The sequence below is a fragment of the Hyperoodon ampullatus genome (genome assembly GCF_949752795.1).
Source record: "Hyperoodon ampullatus genome assembly, chromosome: X".
Lineage (NCBI taxonomy): Eukaryota > Metazoa > Chordata > Mammalia > Artiodactyla > Ziphiidae > Hyperoodon > Hyperoodon ampullatus.
Window position 1 is genome coordinate 124,484,407 of NC_136913.1, and position 6,926 is coordinate 124,491,332.

Here is a 6,926-nt window from a genome sequence, read left to right on the forward strand (position 1 = left end):
GCAACTATTAGACAGGACCCCTTGGATACGAGTGACAGAAAACCTAACACAAACGGGCAAAAGGAGATTTTGTGAGCTCACGTAAAAAAACCTCTTGAGTGAGACCTGAGCTAGGAGCCCAAACATTGTCATCCTGGCATGATTTATCTCCACTCTTAGCTCTGCTCTCACCTGTGTTGCCTTCATTATCAGGCTCCACATGGTGACTTGCAGAATCTTCAGGCTTATGATTTCCCAAATTCAAGTACACTGGAAAAGACAGTATATGTTTTCCCAGTAAATTATGGACAAGTCCAAGGATTCACTCTGATTGGACTAGCTGAGGTTACATGTCCACTTGTGGACTAATCACTGTGGCTAAGGGGATTCTGTGACTCAATTGGCCAGGCCTGGGTCTTCTGCTCCATCAGTGGACTCAGTTCATTTCCAATTGCACTGAAGGAACAGCAAATAGAATATCGACTCCAAAAGGTGTTGGGGGTACCATTACTAGAAGAAAAAGAGATGCTGGCAAGCCCAAGCAATAAATACCAGGTATATCCTGTACACTGTGCTTTAGCCCCACTTAGATCAGCTGCCTGCAATTTTCCAGTGTGCTTCTTTCCACTTTAGAGCCATTGCTTCTACCATCCTCCTTATGTCTTCTTGTCCAAATATAATCTTTCCTTCGAGGGAATATCCAGCTTAAGTGTTCCTTTCTTTGTCAATCCTTGGTCAAATGAATTTCTCCTGCTATCTGTGTTCATACAGTATTTTTGAACCTCTGCTCTAGCATCCATTATAGTCTGTTTGGTATTGTAATGACCTGAATTTATGTCTTTATTTCCCTAGGTAACCAGTGTTGTGAGGTTAGGTACTGAATCGGTTATAGCTTTGCATTGCCCACAGAGTACCAAGGACTCTGCCGTATGTAAATATATTCTTGCTAAATTATTGACTTGAAATTAATTTGAATAATTAATCTTTTTCCCATTTCAGCATGCTACGTCAATGGTCTGTGTTCACTCCTGCAAAACTGCTCTAGGGCATGTACTTATATTTGAAGTTTTCCCACTTTTACTTTGACTTAAAGAAGTATATCTATACTTATTTTTATATAAAATCATCCCTCAGTTGCTTACTTGTCTACACTAAGATTGGCTTTGAGTGAGTTTCTGATTGTCTTGAGGCTGGAGGGCTCTGACCCTTCCTTCCCATCACTTACATACTTCATAGATTTTATATCAGAAACAAAATTCGTTGTTCATGGCATGGCTTTAGCTATATAATCAGCCAGAATAAATAAATAACAATCAAATGGGGTCTTTATACAAGACAAATTATTTATATAATACAAATTATGTTCAGTATTTTATAATTCAACAAAATCTGACTGAAAACTCTTCTGACCGTTTAGAGCAGTTGCTGTTTTGAATGGATACTTAATGACACATCTTCCTTGCTAGTGAAGCTGCAAAGACCAGTGGTTAGTCCTACACTAGTGAGATAATTAGGATGAAAATGGGAAAATATTCAGTTCAGTGTCATATAGCTTTACTGAGCACTCACTATAGTTCCCTGTCCTTTGCTATGTGTGGATGATAAACAGGTGAAGAAGACATGGTAAAAACCTCATGGTTCAGGCCTATGCACAGAACCTTTGTTAACAATGTAGTAAGGCCAGTAACAGAGTTCCTCAGACTACTCTGGGAAGATGGAGAAGGTCAACTTAACCCAGAATAGGGACATATGGTAAAAGTTTCTGAATGTAGTTAATTATCTGGAATTTTTCAAATAGCTCCAGCTTGTGTCTTGGAGAGGTTCAGTAACTAGCTCAAGGCTACACATGGAGACAGTTTGCTTGGCATCCATAGACTTGAATCTCCAGTCTGTCTATCTACTCCATTAAATGCTACTGTCCTCCTCACACCATATATATGTGTATTGTTGCCTGGAGTTAACGAAACCACAACTACAGCAGAATCATTCTATAACATAATATATTTAAGAGCAAATATCTTTAGAGCAAAAAAGAAGCTTGAAAAGTATCTTATTTGTAAGATGAGGAGAGTTCCATACCTACCATATCCCTGGGGAAAATGGGTATATGTTAAACTGTGTCTCTGCCAGGTATCAAAATTTAGCAGAGTGTGGACAAAGAATAAAGTTTCCAACTGGGGTCCCTTGACTTTGGAGGTGGTAGTTGGAGTGAAATGCATTTACAGACTTATATGTCATGCTGACGCATTAAACAAATGTGATATAATATTTACCCTAAATTTCACTTAAACTGTTAACAAACTCCCCTTCCAAATAAAATGAGCTGACATTGATTTGAAAGGCTTGCACATTCCAGTGCTCCATAAAGGCAGTCAACCTCAACCCATCAAGATAAACGTAGGGGGCTTCCCTGGTGGCGCAGTGGTTGAGAGTCCGCCTGCCGATGCAGGGGACACGGGTTCGTGCCCCGGCCCGGGAAGATCCCACATGCCGCGGAGCAGCTGGGCCCGTGAGCCATGGCCACTGAGCCAGCACGTCCAGAGCCTGTGCTCTGCAACGGGAGAGGCCAAAAAAAAAAAAAAAAAAGATAAACGTAGGGCACTACGTATTCAAGATGATTATGTATCTTGGGTAATTTTCAAGCATATATGAGACAGACCATATTATTAATAAACTAAGCCAGGGCTTCCCTGGTGGCGCAGTGGTTGAGAGTCTGCCTGCCGATGCAGGGGACACGGGTTCGTGCCCCGGTCTGGGAGGATCCCACATGCCGCGGAGCAACTGGGCCCGTGAGCCAAAATTACTGAGCCTGCGCGTCTGGAGCCTGTGCTCCGCAACAAGAGAGGCCGCGATAGTGAGAGGCCCGCGCACCGCGATGAAGAGTGGCCCCCGCTCTCCACAACTAGAGAAAGCCCTCACACAGAAACGAAGACCCAACACAGCCAAAAAAAAATAAATAAATAGATAAAGCAAACTGTCAACAAGTAAAAATAAACACTATTATAAAAAAAAAAAAAAAAAAAAAAAAAAAAATAAACTAAGCCAAAGATTTGTTTCTTTTTCAGTGAAAACAAATCATTTAAAGTTGTCAGTCCAAATGTGTTGGTTTCTTTGGTAGTTATTTTTCCCCTGAAGTATCCTCTGGGATTTTGTTGAATTTTACAACTATTTTATAGAGCTCTTGATAGAGAGTTTCCTAGAGATGGAAAATCTTTTAAGTTAATGAAACTGTACATTTTATGATTACGTATATTCAATCTAGGAAAATAAAAACATAAATATAACTTCAAACAAAAAATGTTTCTTTATTTGAAATTGAGAATTTGCACCAGACTTCTATGCAATGAAACACCTTAAATGCAGTGATTCTTTCACCTGATCCTCTCTTCATTTCCCATACATCTACTACACATTTCTACTTGGCCATTTCATAAGTACAATATTTTCAAATCCCATCATTACTTTAGCCATAAACTCATCCCTCCTGTGTTCCCACATCTGTATGTGACACCACCACTGAGCCATTTACTCAAGATTAATATTTATGAGTTATCCTTGTAATTTCCTCAGTTTTACATCCACACCCTGTTAATTACATTTCATTAATATTCCTAAATACACTAATACTGCCTGATTTTAGACTGCCTAGACTGTTACAGTAGTAACCAAGTTTGTCTCTTTTTGTTAATCTTATCCTTAAAAACCTGCTTACTCTCACTAAAATCTAGATTCGTTCATCACTCCCAGTGATCCCACACTGACTCAGGAAAAAAGCCCCCAACTCCTTAGGATGGTATTTAAGACCCTTCATAATCTGACCTCAGCCTCACACTCCTATCAGTAAGAAGGTGTATGAAAAAAATAAATACTTTACAATTGCACTAAAAGTTCCCCCCTTCAACTAATTCTTTCTCTTTTCTTTTAGAGGCAGACTTCTTAAGAGTTGCCTGTATTTACTGTCTTCATTATTTCATGATCTATTTACTTCTTGAAGCCCTCCAGTGTGCTCCTATTTCTCCACCATTAATCTTTCCACAAAGTGTCTTACCAGTGACCTCAGTGTTTGTCCAGTTAATAGTTTTAGTCTTCTTTGCACTAGATAGCCCTATTACATATGACAGAATTGACTTCTCTCATGAACACTCCTTCGGATTCTGAGAAACCACCTATTTCTGGTTCTCCTCCTACTTCTCTAGCTGCTCTTTTAAAATTCTCCTTTGCAGGCTCATTATCTTTTAGCTGGCCCTTAAATGTTGGCATTCTTCAGGGACTTCTTGTCCCTCTTCTCACTTTTGCCTTGGGCAATCTCATAAACTCCCTGAGTTCAGTTAGAAGCAGATGACTCACAATGTTATATCTCCAGTGCAGATCTTTTCTCTGAATTCCACAACTGTATACAGTCATCCCTCAGAGGAATGGTTCCAGGATGCCCTGCAGATACCAAAATTCATGGATGCTCAAGTCCCTTACATGAAATTGTGTAGTAGCACTGGCTCTTGGTATCCGAGGGCTCCATTTCCAAGGATTCAACCAATGGCAATTTGATCCACAGTTAGTTGAATCCTTTAGTGTGTAACCTGTGGATACAGAGGGCCGACTGTATTCAACTGTCTACTTGATAAGTATATATACACTTAAATATAGAATAGGCACTTACAAATAAAATATCCCAAACTGAACTTATCATTGTCTCTACCAAACAGCTCTTCCATCTATATTTCTTGGCACTAATTAGTGGTTGGCACTAATTATGTATCCAATATACCTAGCCAGAAATCTGGGCAAGATCCATGACTTCTCCTTTCTGACCTTTTGCATCCAGATAATTACTGAGTCCTGACAATATTAACTCCTGGATATATACCTAATATATTCTGTCCACTACATACATACAATCACCACCCTTATTTTCTCTTGCCAAGAACAGCACAATAGTCTAACATCTCCCTGCTTTCATCGTTTATTTCTTATGTTAATTCTCTATCCTGTAGCATATTTAGTGCTCTTTCTCTTGAATTTTGAGGTACTGTTCTCTTTTGGTTATCCTCCCACCTTTGATTTTTTCTTCTTATCTCCTTTGCTGGCTCCCTTCAGTCTCCTCATCAATTAATGCAGCACTCCTCAGTGTTCTGTCTGAAGCCTCTCTTTTTCATATTTCACTCTCTCCTTGAGTGGCCTCTTCTCTCTCATGGCTTCAAATAACAACTGGATGTTTTAACTATTAGAGTCATATCTGCAGGCCAGTTTTCTCCCCTGATATATACTTTGAGTTTATTCTGGACTTCTCTGCCTCTATGTCCCACAAAACTGAGCAATAGCTACATCCAATAGCAATATAAGCCACCTTTAGTGACTTTAAAAATGAAATACCTTGTCAAAATAAGATCTATACACACAGATCTCCTGATTCCTTTTCTCAGAATCTTTCATTGAGTGCATATCTGCTATACTGATTTACTATTTTTATGCTACCTTCAGTTTGGTTCTTTGATAATCCAGGCAAACAAAGTGATTGAATACAGGTTTACTTAAATGACTGAATGAATATTTCTCCTTGATTTTTTTCCAAGGGTCCCTATATTTGTGCTTAGGCATGCCTTCAACTCTCAGGCAGGCATTTGACAACCCTGTCTCAGCTTTCACTTCCTACCTGTGTAGAACTCTAAGATCAGTCTGAGGTGAAAGTTTTGAGTGTTTCCAGGTTTTCTTTGGGCACTTACAAAACCCTGCACATGTGAATTGACTTCTAAATTTTCAGAAAGTATGTTGCTTTTCAAAGCCCTTGATGGATAACTCATTCCCCAGGTATTTGTTTTAACTTTTGGCCAGTGACTGGTTTGTCCTAACTGATATCACTACTTCATATAGCTGCAGTATTAAACAATTGCTGCTGGTTGTTTTTGACAAGCACCCTGGGGAGAGGGCTTTTCAACCTGAGATGCAAGAAGGGGCAGATATGGGAACATATGTAAAGGTACAGCTGATTCACTTTGTTGTAAAGCAGAAACTAACACACCATTGTAAAGCAATTATACTCCAATAAAGATGTTAAAAAAATAAAAAAAAAGAATTCATTGAGACTTTATATCAGTTTCTTAACTAGTCTTGCTTTTCTGTTTTTCCATGCTGTATAATTCATTTCTTGTGAGTTTTTTTCTTTTAATTGGTGGGAGACGCATCTCAAGAGATTTACTACTAATAAAAGTTTAAAGAGTGGAAATTTGTGAATAAACTCTACTGGTTCTGAGAATTAAAGTATTCATTATATTTAAAGACTGAAAAAAAAAAGAATGGAATGACTTCGGACCCTCACTTTTTGCCTTTAAAATCAGTGACATGGTTTTTATGGCTGACAGCCTCACAGGGACAGGCAATTAAGTCCTCTGATGAGTGGCTCCAATGGATTTCAATGAAGCACATACGTACCCAGGAGGAGACTTACTAACCCAGCAAATTTGGCTCTGAGAAAGTGGGTTAAATCCTGTCAGGTGAGAAAATCGTACCCTTGTACCCTGTAGTACTCAGTTGAATGGCGTGGGTTGAGGATAGACTGGAAAATATAACTTTTTTCCCACTCTCAAGTTGTCCTAGCAGCATTCTAGGGAAATGGTGCCACACTTGCCAAAATAAGCTAATCTTCCCCCAAAGAGGTGGTTTTCATGTAAGAAATCCTTCTTAAGCTAAAGTGATCCAAAGGTTCACAGGGAAGGGGGCAGCTGTCGTGTCCAGATCTGCTGGAGCTGGCAGCAAGGAGAAAGTTTGTTTCTCTACCAGTTGGTTTACAAAATTCCTATTTATTGGAACTCAGTGACTTTATAAGCGTAAGAAATAATGCCATCCCATATTCAGTGAAAATATCCTTTACGAAAAAAGATGAAGCATGGTACAAGACAAAGTCCATGGCATATGGATCTTGCATTATAGAAAGTAAGACAATGAATACAGAA